The sequence below is a fragment of the Bufo bufo genome, chromosome 1 (genome assembly GCF_905171765.1).
Source record: "Bufo bufo chromosome 1, aBufBuf1.1, whole genome shotgun sequence".
Taxonomy (NCBI): Eukaryota; Metazoa; Chordata; class Amphibia; order Anura; family Bufonidae; genus Bufo; species Bufo bufo.
In genome coordinates, this window is record NC_053389.1 from 432,124,074 (window position 1) to 432,143,080 (window position 19,007).

Consider the following 19,007-nt stretch of genomic DNA (forward strand, 5'->3'; position numbering starts at 1 on the left):
CTTAAAGGGGAAAAGTAATACTCCACCCTTTGTAGAGATATGTCGCCTCTAAGGCCTTATTCAGCACCATGAGATGAGATCGATGATCAGTGCTGAACACTGGAGTCAGCCACAAAGCGCCATCCCTGTAGCCGGGGAATACAGCTGACTCTCCTGTTACACTAGCGTGGAGGGACGTGAACTAGACATGATGGGTTAGCAAGCACTACGGACACGTCAAGATCCTTGCTGAGAATAGCTGGATCTTCACTGAGTTCGGTGTTCAGACCGGTGCAGGAAGGATAGGTCCACCGGTAGGATGGAGCACCGCATGTGGGCGCTGATGATCGTGTATGGGTGTGGAGACAGCCGGTATCCCTTCCTCCTCACAGACACATGGAGGATGAGAGAGCTGCGGCTAATCCCCGCCACTACTACTGCCCTCTGGCGTGAAGGGTTCTGCACACAGGGAGGCTGGATGCCTTACCGCTGTGTTCTGCTACACACACTGGATGTGCCAGATGTGGAAACTGAGAGCAGCCCTGTGCAGCCAACGTGTGGAGCGCTGTATGGCTACTACATTGATTATAGTTGAATAGATTTTTGATTATAGTTCAATAGATTATTGAGTTTTTTCAATTAAAAAAATTGATATATATTAAAACATAATCCATATTTAAGTCTATATATACATAAAAGATATGTTTAAGGGAAAATTCATATAATTATTTTCTATAATTCATATATTTACACTACACAACACATGATTAAAGAAATTTAGAGACATTATTAAAATAAATTATTAAATAAAATTTCTTTATCAGACTCTGTACATGATTCACCAAAATTAATAAATTAATTAAAAATATATTGACACATATATACATATGAGAAGATTAAATTTAATAAGTAATTTTTTCATAATAAAGTAGATTTGATAAAAAAATAACTTAATAAAGAATATTAAAAATCAGATTAAAATCAATAAAAAATTCATCAATAAATTCATAAATATATACAACACATATAAAAAGAAATTCATAAATAGGATAAAAAATAACTTCATATTAAGATAAGACAATAAATTAGTTAAAAAGGTTAAAAAACAACGGATTTACGGAGGGAGAGCGAGGGAGAGGGATGGACAAGGGACCCTTCAACGGCCTGAACCGACAGCTGGGGCCAGGAAGTCACTGCCGATCCAGGACTCGTTCATTTTGATGAATGTCAGTCTGTCCACGGAGTCAGTGGACAGACGGGTCCTCTTGTCTGTGACCACCCCACCTGCCGCGCTGAATGTCCGCTCAGACAGTACGCTGGAGGGGGGGACAGACAATAACTCCAGCGCATACTGAGCGAGCTCACGGCAGGTGTCCAGTCTGGCAACCCAGTACTCCATGGGGTCGTCAGTGCTCATGCTGTCGGAAGCACCAACGGACCCCATGTAGTCTGCCACCATGCGGGCCAGCCGCTGGTGGTTGCTGCTGCTGCTGCTTGCACTGGGTCTTGCAGACTGGTAGAACAGCCTCATCTCACCCATTAGGTCACCTGCTCGGCTGGTGCTGCTGGGTCCAGCCACCTGCTGGGTGAGATGGGCGGGGGAAACTGGAGCTGGAGGCCGAGGGGTAGTCTGCTAGAGACGCTTGATCAGACAGGCCCGCAGTTGTTCCATCCGGGCCTGCCGCCGACTTGATGGTATAAACTGTTCCAGTTTCCCCTTGCATCGTGGGTCTAAAAGGGTGGCCAACCAATAATCATCCCTCCCCTTAATACTCTTGATCCGGGGGTCCCTCCTGAGGCATCGCAGCATGTGGGCAGCCATGGGGAAGAGGACAGCCCGCTGTGACTCGTCATGGCTGCCCGGGACCATGACCTCTTGGTCCTCCTGCTGCTGTTGCTCCCGGTTGGAGCTGCCCCACCCCCGGACTAACGGTGCCCCCATCACCGGCTCTCCCTCCTGACCAGGCCCAAACTCCTGAACGTCCACTGTGTCATCCTCCTCCTCCTCCTCAACGTCCTGGGCCTGGTCCTGGTGGAGCAAGGCAGCCTCATCTTGCTCCACCAAGGCACTCTCCCCAGCTTCAAGCAGGCGATCGAGTGTCCTGTCCAGCAGGAACACTAATGGGAGCACGTCATTGAGGCCGACATGCTCCCCGCTGACCATCTTGGTCGCCTGCTCAAATGGGGCCAACATGTGACAGACCTGCTGTATCTGCCCCCACTCCGCATTAGTGACATAGGGGAGTGGGTGTGATGGCCCTGAAGTGCCTAGGTCCAGCAGGTATTCCCTCACCGCCCGTCTCTGCTCCCACAACCTTTCCAGCATGTGGAGGGTTGAGTTCCACCGCGTCACACTGTCCACAATCAGCCTGTGAGGGGGCAGGCTGTTGTCCCGCTGAAGTCTGGACAGGGACGCGGTGGCAGTTGGGGAGCGTCGGAAATGGCTGGCAATCCTACGTACCCTTAACACAATGTCACTCAAACCTGGGTACGTACGGAGGAACTTCTGTACCACTAGGTTGAGGACATGTGCCATGCAGGGCACGTGGGTCAGACTGCCAGCCTGAAGGGCGGCGAGTAGGTTGCTGCCGTTGTCACAGACAACCAAACCTGCCTGGAGCCTACGGGGTGTCAGCCACTTCTGGACCTGAGCCTGAAGTGCGGCCAGAACTTCAGGTCCAGTGTGTCTCCTGTCTCTCAAGCTCACAAGCTGGAGCACGGCCTGGCAACGGACGTGCCCCACACTTGCATAGTTACGGGGACGCTTACTGGGGGGCTCAGCAGCAGTGGAGACAGTGGCTTGTGGGAGAGCAGCAGTTCTCCCCTGGACACCCCGCGGCGGCACCACAAACTCTGATGCCGCCGATCCCTCCCCGGCGCCTCGGAGGGACACCCAATGGGCAGTAAAACTCAAGTATCGTCCCTGCCCATGTCTGCTAGTCCAAGCATCCATTGTGGGATGTACCCTGTCGCTGACAGCATGATCCAGCGACAGGCATACATTCTCCACAAGGTGCTGGTATAGGGCAGGGACGCCAGTCCTGGCAAAGTAATGGCGGCTGGGGACACGCCATCTGGGTTGTGCCTGCTCCAACATCTGCCGGAACGGATTGCTGTCCACAAGATTGTAAGGGAGCAGATGTTGGGCAAGAACCCTTGCCAGGAGCCCATTGAGTAAACGCACACGTCGGTCCCCGGGGGCATAGGGCGCGGTGCGTTCAAAAGCGTCAGCAACTGATGGCTGGCGCCGGACGGCAGTGGAGGAGGAGATAGAGGAGGGTGCAGTGGAGGCAGAGGTATGGCTGCCGGTCCCAGTACCTCTATGAGAGGGAGTGGCGGAGTGGGAATGACTTACGGGGATCTGTTGTGGGGGCTGCTGTACTGTGGCAGGAGCTGCTGTCCCCTGCACACTGCTGGTGGCGCTGCTGCTACCACCCTTCATCTGTTCCCACTCCCGCCAGTGGTTGACCCGTAGGTGCTGGTTCAGTGCTGTAGTACCCAGCCGAGCCACCACCCTCCCTCTCTTCACCCTGGCACGGCATAGCTGACAGATTGCTACTGTAACATCGTCAGCTGCCAGGGTGAAGTAAGCCCAAACAGGCGACTTATGCACCGACCGCCGGTCAGATGGGTTGGTGCTCACTTGCGTCTGTTCGGGCTCGGTGCGCACAGGTGGAGGTGGCTGCTGCTGCTGCCTCCTACTGCTGACATTACCAGTGGAGCCCCTGCTGCTAGACTCACTGGTAACCTGGCGCACCGTTTGCCTCCGGTGCCGACCTTCCTCCTCATCAGTGCTGCTGATGCCTGACAAGGGAGGTGGCATCCATTCTTGGTCACCCTCCTCTTCATCCCCCGATGTGTCAGACCCAGGGCCAAGCCTTGGTGAACAGAGGGGAGCAGCTGACATAGAGCCCCTGACCGGGCTCTGCTGTCCCCTCGCTGATGCCTGGGTCTGACTAGGTACAGGGGTTATGTGGCTGACACCACCTGCACCTATTGGAAGGGATGTCACTGGCACCATCTCCCCCTCCATCTCTTCCAAGAGTTGCTGACCATGGGGAGGACTGAACTGCAGTTCTGCCTCCTGTTCCTCCTGAGTTGCCTGCCCAAAAATATCAGAATCAACATCCTCAAAAAGATCAGGTGATAAATTTTCGGGGGTGGGGGTTGATTCTGCAGGAGGCGGAACCCTGCAGATGCTGCTGCTGCTGGTTGTGGCTGGGCCGGAGGACTCTGTGGCACTGGACTGTGCCATCATAGCCACAACTTGTTGGGCATCCTGAGAACTAATTGGGCGGCTGCCACGCCCAAAGAACTCTCTGATTAGTCGGACGCCCCTCACACTTGAACCTCCGTGGGTAGAGGAGCGGTCCCGTGCAGGCAGCGGTCCAGCACTGGAACCAACTCCCCTACCACGACTTCCAGAACGCCCGCGTGATGTCATACTGGTCAGAGATTGGTCTTACTGTCACAGACCAAAAAAAAAGTGTGGGATTTGGGGAAAACTTTATTGGGATGGGGAATCTGGGGCTAAAATGAAAAACGAATTCAATAAATTAAATCAATAAATTAATAAATCCTAACCTCTATATAATTTTTTTTTGTTTTTTTAACTATGAAAAGACGCAGACTCTGACGCAGACAGACACAAAAGCAAATAAACTATTCAACAACTACCCTATATAAACTTTTTTTTTTTTTCTTTTTTTTCAAACTAAAGGAAGACAAGGACACTGACGCAGACAGACACAGAACCTAGTAGACTAAGGAAAAACTACCCTATATAAACTTTTTTTTTTTTTTTTAGCTAACAAAAGACACAGACACTGACACTGACAAATACAAAAGCTACTAGACTAAGGAAAAACGACCCTATATAAACTTTTTTTTTAGTTTTTTTCTTTTTTTTTAACTAAGAAAAAGACGCGGACTCTGACGCAGACAGACACAAAAGCTACTAAACTATTGAACAATTACCCTATATAAACTTTTTTTTTTTTTTTTTTTTCTTTCAACTAACAAAAGACGTGGACACTGACACTGACACTGACAGACACAAAACCTACTAGACTAAGGAAAAACTACCCTATATAAACTTTTTTTTTTGTTTTTTTCAACTAAGAAAAGACGCGGGCTCTGACACAGACAGACACAAAAGCTACTAGACTAAGAAAAACTACCCTATATAAACTTTTTTTTTTCTTTTTTTTTTTATCTAACGTAAAACACGGACACTGACAGACACAAAACAAATACTACACAAACTAAACTATTATAACCTAAGGAAATACACTAACACACTTAACTAAAACACTAAAACTAAACTAAACTAAAGCCTACAATATAACTAAACTTAAGCTCCCTCAATCTACACTAATCACTCCCTACTACTACAACCTACACTATAGAATGAATAATTAGATTGTGAAATATATTGCTTTTAAAAAAGCACAATTCCACACCACACAGCACAGCACAGTTTTTAGCTCCTAACACAACCAACTCCAAGTAAAACTGCACAGAATGGCTGCTGGGAAGAATATTATATAGTAAAGAGGTGGGGAGCTTTCCGATTGGTTGCTAGGGAGGTTGCTAACCTATGACAACTGTAGGTACATCATTTTCATTGGACAAAAAGACAGAAGGGAGGGATCTATGTACTTTGACGGAAATGATATATTCGCATAAATTCGCATTACGAAAAAAAATCGCAAACTGAACTAAAATTAGTGTAAACTTTATAATTAAGTGATGATTGGAAGTCTCACCTCACCCTACCAATTTAATTTGCACCACAAGCTACAAGCAGCCTGCTTCTAGCTTGTGGTCCAATTGAGATTTAGATAGTTTATACTGTGCAAGGCATAGAATATTCGTGTATGCGAATTTTCGAATATATTCGCAATTCGCAGCGTTTACGAATTCGCAAGCGGGAAAAAAATCGCATGGCAAAAAAATCGCAAAAACACTTTAACTTTCATGGCCGGGATGGTCAAGTCAATCAATGCGCAGGAAGAATAGCACGTGTGAACGAAATCGCATCGCTTAATAAAAATCGCATTACGAAAAATCGCAAAAAAGGCAGGATTTTGGCTATGGTTTTGAAAAAGAGCCTTGATGCAAAACAACACCTTAAATGAATGAAACTCAGAGTCACTCAAACTCATTTATCAACACAAGTGAACTGAAGTTCGTGAACTTATTGTGTATCATCTAATTTAACCAACGCGAATATTCGCAATATAGAATTTATGGCATGATATTCGAAAAAAATCGCAAAATCGCGAATATGCGATATTCGCGCGAAATATTCGCATTGCGAATATTCGCGCCCAACACTAGTCACCTTTACCACCACTTACATTAGAGATCTCGGAGTAGGCAGCAACAGCGGGGACGACCCTCCTTGGGCTGATCTGGGTACTGTCGTCAGACTGCTGGGTGGCGACTGTTGATACCTCCTCTTCCTGATCCAATGCCAAGAATTGCTGCGCATTGGTAAAGTCTTGTAATGGATGGGAAAATAATTCCTCTGACTCGATTGGAGGGGATATGGTGGTGTTGGTGGTGTCTTTGGGGGTGCACACAGTAGAGCGTGAAGAGGGTGCAGATAGAGAGGATGAGGAGGGTGCATAAGCAGAAAGCTGAGTGAGCCCCTCAACCAAGTCTGGTGCGTCCTTTGACGTAATTGCACGCACCTTCTGCAACTTACCACTTAGGCTCTGGCCTGGTGCACCTGGCCGACCCCTACCACCCCTGCACAATCGCCTGCCTCTTCCTCTTTCAAAATGACACTGTGACAAAAGTCCCTATAGAAGAGCAATATTTGTGGAAGAAGGTTAATCATACCCCTGCCTCAATCAATATTTTGGGGGGCAACTGTTACATCACACCAGTAGAAATTATTTGTTCCAATAGCATGTGTCACTCTATGTAGCTGAGGTAACGCAGCAAAAACCACAAGCAAATGCTGGACTACCTAAATGCACTATATAGAAAGTATATTATTGGTATATGACACGCCTGCTTCAATCAGTTTTTTGCGGGGGCAACTGGTATATCACACCAGTTGACACAATTTGTTCCAATAGCGTTTGTCACTCTGTGTAGCTGAAGCAATGCAGCAAAACTGCAAACAAATGCTGCACTAACTAAATACACTATATATTATAATATTCACAGCTAAGACGATATCCCGTCAGAGGGAGTGATAACCACAGGTGGTGTATATGTAATAAATGTAATCACAGGAAGCAACCTGTTTAAAACGTAGCCTTTAATCTAATATCAACATAAAATAAGAAACTCCCACAGACACACATAGAAACGAACAAAAAAAAGAAAGATATATCCTTGATGACATAAGAGATAATACTGCAATCGTCCAGTGGCACGGGTCAATGATAGACGAAGTGGACAGTCATGGATACTGATCTGTCCCTAAAGCTGACCCTAGACTTGATAGCCCTGCCTAAAGACGGAATAGCCGTCCTGATAAGGACGATCCCGTACACAGGAACCTCCTTATGATACCTGGATAGACCCTATAATCCCGGTGAGTCTCTATTAAGGGGCCTGCTCTAGGCGCACAGAAAAAAACAAAACGGATATAGATTGACAGTATGGGGAGCAATGAACCACCCACACTCATGGATGCTGCGTCTTGTGGGTGGACAGTTGCTCACACAGATATGTCATTTAAGGTACACAGACAACCACAGGTGTGATCATCTGTGAGTATGCATCATCAAGTAGGCAATATCGGTGCGTGCCCCCCACACATCAGAAATGTGTGATGTTCATACGCCGATAATCGCCGTTCACATTTGTACAAGCAAGTGTATAGTTGAGATGTGTATACACTCTAGGCACCAGGACCACTGCCTGTAGTGGCATGCAATCATGTGCCAGTGTCCCAACGCGTTTCACCCTAATTGATTTTCGGGTTCCTCAGGGGACATATATAAGTACAATGCTATTTTTGGCATCAATAAGAGGTAACGGAGCAGTCAGCAGAGTCCTCAATTATGATGACACGATTAGACCAGATCATTTACTGGTCTCATTAAGTTCAGTTAGTAGATAGCTATTAAGCGGTCAGATACAAGGACCATATTAGAGGACCATGGGGACATTACATGAGTAAATCACTTGCCTTAGTGTGTATAGAGCATGAGTTGCAGATTACCACACAGATATACAGGCTCATGCAAGTATAGTTCCCACATAGGTAAACAGAGTAACGACCTATAGAGGCGGCCACATATGTGTGATAACATGTATGAAAAGCATGGCAAACAAGTAACCAGATACTACTTGCGTGTCCGGATGCAGTCTAATAGGCCCCAGGCTGTCTATGGAGTTAGTAAGTTCTCTGTCACTCCAACCATAGCCCGTGTATACACTGTTTAGGGCAGAAGAAATCATAGTTAACAGCCAGATAAGGCCATGCACACCAACCTTTAGTAAGTAGGAAGAGAAGCCCTCCGTGGAACTCACAGGTAACGGTGCCTCACTGGTCCTGCGTGTGAGGTCGCCATGCAGGAAAGCCTGTCTGGTTTAAATAGCCCGCGCTTAGTGAGTAATGTTGGGGGTGAGCCTATGACTCAATCACGCCTCTAGTGGGCGTGTCTGTCATACTGAGTGGCTGAGGCCACCCCCACATCTGCTATGTATTATGTGCCGATGCCGCCCCATTACACCCACAGGGGGTGTACCCTACTGCTATGGGCGGACCTAATCCTACTCGTGTCCTACAATGTGCAGCCGGCATCCCAGACGTCGCTAATGACGTCACTGGCGGCACCCGGTCACATGGCCCAGCAGACGTCGCGTCATCAGCATAGTGTCAGGACGCTGCCTGATGACGTTGCCAGTCACCTCCGATCACGTGGCTCGACAAGTACAGTTTAAAGCAATCAAGTGCTTGTGATACACAGATCATGTTGTGATCAAAATCGGGTCCAGTGAGATGGATAAAACATCATTATGATACAATTGTGAGGACCCAATGTGAATACCTGGGCCATGATTCAGGGTAAAAGACAATTTGTGCAGTATAGATGCACAGTCCATGAACCGGTTTAATATACATGAATAGAATGGGGACAATACATAGGGCAGGTATTGGTCCTACAGACACGGTACCCATATGTAGGAGGCGATGATATTCATAGGACACGAATCCTGCAGGCTTAAAAAAGCTATTTATGAGATCTATTGTTATATCATAGTGAATAGAGTTAATAGTCTATATATATGTGAATTGATTTGTACATGGGATAGAAAAAAAGCATACCAGTAATGGGGATGGCCACATATCCTCCCCTCAAATTATTACCGTGCTATGATATATATATCGACCCCATATTAGATAGTATATGGCTGGCTAAAGAAAGCAGGAGTAATCGATATTTTCATTCAGTCCTGCAGGTGACATAGTATTTAATCTGTGTATCCATTTTGACTCTTTCTGTCTCAGGATAATGTCAATGTCTCCTCCTCTGATGGAGTGTTTTATTGTCTCCACCATGGAGAAGTTAATTGCTTTCGGGTCTCCTCCATGTTTAAGAACCACATGCCTGGACAAGGGCTTATCACGCTTATGGCGGATGTCACCGATGTGTTCCAGGATCCTCTTTTTAAATGCTCTGCATGTTTTACCAATGTATCTGAGGTTACATTTACACTGGGCCATGTAGACCACACCTGTTGTGTTGCAATTTGCAAAACCACGGGTCATATATGTATGGTTCTGTTCGGCATTCGTAAAGGACTGGCCTACTGCTATAAAGGAACAGGCCTTACATTTACCACACCTATAGGTCCCATTTCTCCTGTCCGCTAGCCAGGTACATGGAGGGGGGGTTGGTTCAAAATGGCTGTGTACCAGCTGATCCCCTATGCTGCGACCCCGTCTAAAGGTGATTGAGGGATGTTCCGGAAGAAGGTCTGTCAAGTCAGGATCAGATTTAATCAACGACCAGTAACGTCCGATGATCTGACGCACTTGATTGGACTCAGTGTCGTACGTGCCTATGATTCTAATGACATCTTCTGATTTCTTGCCCTTCCCTACAGAGTGGATTAATGCTGATCTATCAAGGGATCCAGCATGACTCCAGGCTTCATAAAGACAATCCTCCGAGTATCCCCTCTGTTTGAACCGATGAAACAGAGTGCTGGCTTGTTTATCAAACTCAGTTGAGTCGGAGCAGTTCCTGCGTATCCGCAGAAACTGTCCTTTAGGGATACCCTTTTTAAGCGGTTTGGGGTGGAAACTCTCCCACCTCAATAAACTGTTGGTGGAGGTTGATTTGCGGAACAAGGTAGTTGTTAAAGTATTGTTCATGTTCTTACTAATCTGTAGGTCGAGAAAATTTATTGATCTAGATTGTAATTCATAGGTAAAAAATAAGCCGATATGTTTAATATTAAGATCCTTCATGAACCCATCAAAGTCTTCTGGGGTACCTGACCAGAATAGCAGGATGTCGTCGATGAACCTTGACCAGGATATTATATGGCGGGTCCATCGTTGCATCCCTTCCGTGAAGACAATGGTGTCCTCCCACCAGCCCAGGAGCAAATTGGCGTAGGTAGGCGCACAGGGGCTCCCCATCGCCGTGCCCCTGAGCTGGTGGTAGAATCGACCATTGAACACAAAGTAGTTGTGTTTTAAAATGAAATCTAGGAGTCTGATCACAAAATGGTTGTGATCCTTGAGGTCAGTTGATCTGGTATCTAAAAAATATTTAACCGCCGCCAGGCCCTTGTTGTGTGGGATTGAGGTGTATAGAGCCTCCACATCAATGGAGGCCAACCAGACACCCGGATCCAATGAGATGCCATCTATCCGTTTCAGCAAGTCATTTGTGTCACGGAGATATGAGGGTAGAGACATTACGAATGGACGCAGGATCTTGTCAATATAGGTACCTGCGTGCTCAGTCAGGCCCCCTATCCCAGATACGATTGGACGACCCTTGAGGGGGACCGTGTCCTTGTGAATCTTAGGGAGACAATAGAAGGTGGCCACCCGGGGATTCGATATTTCAAGGTAGTCACATTCACGCCGGTCAATAAGTCTCCCCTCAAGGGCCTCCTGTAGGATCTGAGATAGTTCTCTCGCATACATCTGGGTTGGGTCCAGCTTGAGTAACTCATAGCTGGGTCCGTCAGATAGAAGCGACATGCACATGTCACAGTATTGTTCACTGGACATAACAACGATGTTCCCCCCTTTGTCCGAGGGTTTAATTATAAGTTGTTTATTGGTGCCTAGATCCCGTAATATTTCCATTTCCCTCTGTGTGTAGTTTTTTGTGCCGCCCGCTTGTGTAGATGTCAGATTACCTAGGTCCCTAGTTACTGATCTAAGAAATAGATCAATGTGGGCCTCCCCCAGTGTTTTGGGAGGCATCCTAGTACTTTTGTTTCTGAGGCTTGTAAATGGGCCCTGACCCGGGGGGCGATCATTATCGTCCAGTAGATCCACTAGGGCATCATAGCCCATAAGATCACTTGGATCTAGTCCAAGTTCAAGGCTCCTCTCTAATCTGTACCCCAGAATTTCTGAGTAGATGGGAAGGTGAAATAATAGAGAGTTCTTTACGCCTTATGCGACTGTTGTTGGAACAGGAACGGGTCAACTTGGAGACGATTGAGAGATCTTTGAATACCCAGGTGGAGATAGCACTGGGGTTCAGAGACCACCCAGAGTTCTCAAAGAAAGAAACTGAACTACAATCCAATGTAGAGAGGTTTAAGTCCAACCTAGTGGAGCGAAAACACCGACAATTTATCAAGGACCTGTCGGACTTTAGAAATAAAACAGCGTACATAGTAGCACAGTCCACCGAGAAAGTCTCCGCCAGTGAGGGCTCGGCCTCTGAGGCCGAAAGCTCAGATCTGGACTATCATCAGTCCCAACAAAACCAATACTCTAGACGTCGAGGCAACTGGAGAGGTAGGGGACGAGGTAGAGGGAGAGGACAATACAATCAGAGACCTCAGACAAAAGGCTACGCACCTACGGGCCAAAGGTCTGGGACGTCATGGGGAATACAGGCCCCCTCCCGTCAAACTGTAAGAACAGAAACTACCGTCGACCCAGAACCAACAAACAGGCTAATGATGGCCCAAAGTGGGACCATCTTGTCGGATACTGCTTCTTCATCTGGTACCTCACCTGTTGCAAGCAATTCCTCTTTTTTAGGCCCACCACCGCCCAATACTTATATCCTGAGGGATCGCACCCAAATTCAATCTCAACCCGTGAAAAAGCACTGACCTCACTTGAGGCTCAACCTGTGATTCTTAATTTATCTGGGATAGACCTATCAGAGGTCGAGCAAAAACTGTTGAATAAAGGACTGTAATTTGTGCCAACCACCCGCTTTTGTTTGTTTGACTGGGTAAAGGATCTTCATTTGTTCGTGAGAAAACTGAGGTGGCGCAAGCTATTTTGCGCCTCGGATAAAAAGAGGAGCCTTGAACTTGGACTAGATCCAAGTGATCTTATGGGCTATGATGCCCTAGTGGATCTACTGGACGATAATGATCGCCCCCCGGGTCAGGGCCCATTTACAAGCCTCAGAAACAAAAGTACTAGGATGCCTCCCAAAACACTGGGGGAGGCCCACATTGATCTATTTCTTAGATCAGTAACTAGGGACCTAGGTAATCTGACATCTACACAAGCGGGCGGCACAAAAAACTACACACAGAGGGAAATGGAAATATTACGGGATCTAGGCACCAATAAACAACTTATAATTAAACCCTCGGACAAAGGGGGGAACATCGTTGTTATGTCCAGTGAACAATACTGTGACATGTGCATGTCGCTTCTATCTGACGGACCCAGCTATGAGTTACTCAAGCTGGACCCAACCCAGATGTATGCGAGAGAACTATCTCAGATCCTACAGGAGGCCCTTGAGGGGAGACTTATTGACCGGCGTGAATGTGACTACCTTGAAATATCGAATCCCCGGGTGGCCACCTTCTATTGTCTCCCTAAGATTCACAAGGACACGGTCCCCCTCAAGGGTCGTCCAATCGTATCTGGGATAGGGGGCCTGACTGAGCACGCAGGTACCTATATTGACAAGATCCTGCGTCCATTCGTAATGTCTCTACCCTCATATCTCCGTGACACAAATGACTTGCTGAAACGGATAGATGGCATCTCATTGGATCCGGGTGTCTGGTTGGCCTCCATTGATGTGGAGGCTCTATACACCTCAATCCCACACAACAAGGGCCTGGCGGCGGTTAAATATTTTTTAGATACCAGATCAACTGACCTCAAGGATCACAACCATTTTGTGATCAGACTCCTAGATTTCATTTTAAAACACAACTACTTTGTGTTCAATGGTCGATTCTACCACCAGCTCAGGGGCACGGCGATGGGGAGCCCCTGTGCGCCTACCTACGCCAATTTGCTCCTGGGCTGGTGGGAGGACACCATTGTCTTCACGGAAGGGATGCAACGATGGACCCGCCATATAATATCCTGGTCAAGGTTCATCGACGACATCCTGCTATTCTGGTCAGGTACCCCAGAAGACTTTGATGGGTTCATGAAGGATCTTAATATTATCCATATCGGCTTATTTTTTACCTATGAATTACAATCTAGATCAATAAATTTTCTCGACCTACAGATTAGTAAGAACATGAACAATACTTTAACAACTACCTTGTTCCGCAAATCAACCTCCACCAACAGTTTATTGAGGTGGGAGAGTTTCCACCCCAAACCGCTTAAAAAGGGTATCCCTAAAGGACAGTTTCTGCGGATACGCAGGAACTGCTCCGACTCAACTGAGTTTGATAAACAAGCCAGCACTCTGTTTCATCGGTTCAAACAGAGGGGATACTCGGAGGATTGTCTTTATGAAGCCTGGAGTCATGCTGGATCCCTTGATAGATCAGCATTAATCCACTCTGTAGGGAAGGGCAAGAAATCAGAAGATGTCATTAGAATCATAGGCACGTACGACACTGAGTCCAATCAAGTGCGTCAGATCATCGGACGTTACTGGTCGTTGATTAAATCTGATCCTGACTTGACAGACCTTCTTCCGGAACATCCCTCAATCACCTTTAGACGGGGTCGCAGCATAGGGGATCAGCTGGTACACAGCCATTTTGAACCAACCCCCCCTCCATGTACCTGGCTAGCGGACAGGAGAAATGGGACCTATAGGTGTGGTAAATGTAAGGCCTGTTCCTTTATAGCAGTAGGCCAGTCCTTTACGAATGCCGAACAGAACCATACATATATGACCCGTGGTTTTGCAAATTGCAACACAACAGGTGTGGTCTACATGGCCCAGTGTAAATGTAACCTCAGATACATTAGTAAAACATGCAGAGCATTTAAAAAGAGGATCCTGGAACACATCGGTGACATCCGCCATAAGCGTGATAAGCCCTTGTCCAGGCATGTGGTTCTTAAACATGGAGGAGACCCGAAAGCAATTAACTTCTCCATGGTGGAGACAATAAAACACTCCATCAGAGGAGGAGACATTGACATTATCCTGAGACAGAAAGGGTCAAAATGGATACACAGATTAAATACTATGTCACCTGCAGGACTGAATGAAAATATCGATTACTCCTGCTTTCTTTAGCCAGCCATATACTATCTAATATGGGGTCGATATATATATCATAGCACGGTAATAATTTGAGGGGAGGATATGTGGCCATCCCCATTACTGGTATGCTTTTTTTCTATCCCATGTACAAATCAATTCACATATATATAGACTATTAACTCTATTCACTATGATATAACAATAGATCTCATAAATAGCTTTTTTAAGCCTGCAGGATTCGTGTCCTATGAATATCATCGCCTCCTACATATGGGTACCGTGTCTGTAGGACCAATACCTGCCCTATGTATTGTCCCCATTCTATTCATGTATATTAAACCGGTTCATGGACTGTGCATCTATACTGCACAAATTGTCTTTTACCCTGAATCATGGCCCAGGTATTCACATTGGGTCCTCACAATTGTATCATAATGATGTTTTATCCATCTCACTGGACCCGATTTTGATCACAACATGATCTGTGTATCACAAGCACTTGATTGCTTTAAACTGTACTTGTCGAGCCACGTGATCGGAGGTGACTGGCAACGTCATCAGGCAGCGTCCTGACACTATGCTGATGACGCGACGTCTGCTGGGCCATGTGACCGGGTGCCGCCAGTGACGTCATTAGCGACGTCTGGGATGCCGGCTGCACATTGTAGGACACGAGTAGGATTAGGTCCGCCCATAGCAGTAGGGTACACCCCCTGTGGGTGTAACGGGGCGGCATCGGCACATAATACATAGCAGATGTGGGGGTGGCCTCAGCCACTCAGTATGACAGACACGCCCACTAGAGGCGTGATTGAGTCATAGGCTCACCCCCAACATTACTCACTAAGCGCGGGCTATTTAAACCAGACAGGCTTTCCTGCATGGCGACCTCACACGCAGGACCAGTGAGGCACCGTTACCTGTGAGTTCCACGGAGGGCTTCTCTTCCTACTTACTAAAGGTTGGTGTGCATGGCCTTATCTGGCTGTTAACTATGATTTCTTCTGCCCTAAACAGTGTATACACGGGCTATGGTTGGAGTGACAGAGAACTTACTAACTCCATAGACAGCCTGGGGCCTATTAGACTGCATCCGGACACGCAAGTAGTATCTGGTTACTTGTTTGCCATGCTTTTCATACATGTTATCACACATATGTGGCCGCCTCTATAGGTCGTTACTCTGTTTACCTATGTGGGAACTATACTTGCATGAGCCTGTATATCTGTGTGGTAATCTGCAACTCATGCTCTATACACACTAAGGCAAGTGATTTACTCATGTAATGTCCCCATGGTCCTCTAATATGGTCCTTGTATCTGACCGCTTAATAGCTATCTACTAACTGAACTTAATGAGACCAGTAAATGATCTGGTCTAATCGTGTCATCATAATTGAGGACTCTGCTGACTCCTCCGTTACCTCTTATTGATGCCAAAAATAGCATTGTACTTATATATGTCCCCTGAGGAACCCGAAAATCAATTAGGGTGAAACGCGTTGGGACACTGGCACATGATTGCATGCCACTACAGGCAGTGGTCCTGGTGCCTAGAGTGTATACACATCTCAACTATACACTTGCTTGTACAAATGTGAACGGCGATTATCGGCGTATGAACATCACACATTTCTGATGTGTGGGGGGCACGCACCGATATTGCCTACTTGATGATGCATACTCACAGATGATCACACCTGTGGTTGTCTGTGTACCTTAAATGACATATCTGTGTGAGCAACTGTCCACCCACAAGACGCAGCATCCATGAGTGTGGGTGGTTCATTGCTCCCCATACTGTCAATCTATATCCGTTTTGTTTTTTTCTGTGCGCCTAGAGCAGGCCCCTTAATAGAGACTCACCGGGATTATAGGGTCTATCCAGGTATCATAAGGAGGTTCCTGTGTGCGGGATCGTCCTTATCAGGACGGCTATTCCGTCTTTAGGCAGGGCTATCAAGTCTAGGGTCAGCTTTAGGGACAGATCAGTATCCATGACTGTCCACTTCGTCTATCATTGACCCGTGCCACTGGACGATTGCAGTATTATCTCTTATGTCATCAAGGATATATCTTTCTTTTTTTTGTTCGTTTCTATGTGTGTCTGTGGGAGTTTCTTATTTTATGTTGATATTAGATTAAAGGCTACGTTTTAAACAGGTTGCTTCCTGTGATTACATAAATACACTATATAGAAAGTATATTATTGGTATATAACACCCCTGCTTCAATAGGTTTTTTTGGGGGGCAACTGGTATATCACACCAGAAGAAATTATTTGTTCCAATAGCGTTTGTCACTCTGTGTAGCTGCGGTAGCGCAGTAGAACCGCAAACAAATGCTGCACTACCTAAATGCACTATATAGAAAGTATATTATTGGTATATAACACTCCTGCTTTAATCAGTTTTTTTGTGGGGCAACTGGTATATCACATCAGTTGAAATTATTTGTCCAATAGCTTTTGTCACTCTGTGCAGCTGCGGTAACGCAGCAAAAGCGCAAATAAATGCTGCACTACCCAAATGCACTATATAGAAAGTATATTATTGATATATAACTCCCCTGCTACAATCAGTTTTTTTGGGGGCAACTGGTATATCACACCAGTAGAAATTATTTGTTCCAATAGCGTTTGGCACTGTATAGTAGCAGTATCGCAGCAGAACCGCACACAACTGCTGCACAATACAAATGCACTACAATTACTTTCTATGTTAGAAAGTATATTAAAAGTATATTACACCCTTCAGAAAGGACTTTTGTGGCCCTATTAGCTAGCGTTTGGTGTCCCTAACAGTCTGTCCCTGCTCCACACAGCAACCTCTCCATACAGCGGCAAAAGACTGAATATAAAATGGCGGCCAGATCGAGGTTATTTATAAGGTAGGTGGTATGTCCATGTGTTGAAACGTCTCAATTGGCTGTCTTGTACCACCTGATGGATGTGTCATGGGTCAAAGTTCTTCACAATGTAAAAGAATATGGCGCTGACGGACATCGCCATATGTTCGCCCATTCGGCGAAAAGTGAACAAGCAAAATTTGCTGTGAAACGACTGCCGGCGAACCGCAAGGCCGTCTCTACTCACCAGTGCGTGCTGCAGCTAAAACTCCACTATCGCCTGCTGCTTGCCCATTCTCTCCAGCATGTGCAAGGTGGAGTTCCACCTTGTGGGTATGTCGCATATGAGGGAGTGAGCGGGAAGGCATAAGTTACACTGCAACGCAGACAGGTGAGGAACAGGAGCGTGAGAACGCTGAAAGCACGTAGAGTGCCCATACTTTCTGCAGCAGTAGAAATACTGGCATTCAGGGCCAGGACTTGGGGGTGGATAGGGGTAGGGGTTCACCACCAATGAGGCGAGGTGAGGCGATTGCCTCAGGCAGCACCGGGTAGAGGCAAAAGGGGGGCAGCAGAAGGGGGATTATCTGTTTCTGCAGTATAGTATTTGGAAGCACAGCGGGCACAGTATGTGGTGCTGTATTACCCTGTATGTTTTGTAGCTCTGTATGTAATGTAATGTAATGATTCGTTGTGCTGAAGCCTTTTAACAAGCTTTATTTAGCATCTGAACATGAACTTTGCTGTGAAAGTCCGTGTTCGGGTTTAGGTGTCCGGACCCCGCAATGTTCAGTATGAACCCGAACATTCCGGTTCTGATACGCTCATCACTAGTTCTCACACTTATATGTGTAACTGGATGCATAATTTATGGTACTGTGGTTTTTGAGCATCACTAATGTTTGTAATTGTCACTGTAAAATCACAGCTTTTTTTGCACTTTATCTTCACTAATCGTGTGTATTATTTGCTCTTATATTTCAGTTTATGAGGTATACGTCTCATACCAACTAAATGTTATGCTGTAGTTTAAATTTTTATTGTCTTTATTATCTATTTGTTTTCTATTTGCTTGGGTCAGTGGTTAGTCATTTAGTTATTATGCTGTATTATGATTTTGGGTACACTTTTTCAATTGTTACATTGAGAATTCTCTTTATGTATAATGTTGTAGGATTTTGAAATTGCCAGTTTAAATTAATATGATCTCTCTCTATAAATTTAAATCGATGTCATTGTTCTGTTTTTGCAGCATATGGGCAACGCATGTGTGATCTTCATGGTAAGGTTGGGACTTCACTCCTGGCCTCAGCTTGTTATACTATGGGTCATCACTAGTGTTCAGTGAATCGAGCTTTGGATCCAAGACGACGTTTAAATGCTATACGTAGATTCGTCTCTGTACAGCATTCAAATGTATGGGCTCCGGTGAGAGAAAGTCTCATGGGACTTCGGTGAATAACTTTGGTTTTTAAACTTGAAAACCAGTTTAAAACTTGCCTCCGAAGTCGGCTTTGTTACCGAGGTACCGGCCTGTATCGAGGCCGACTTCAGAGACAAATTTTA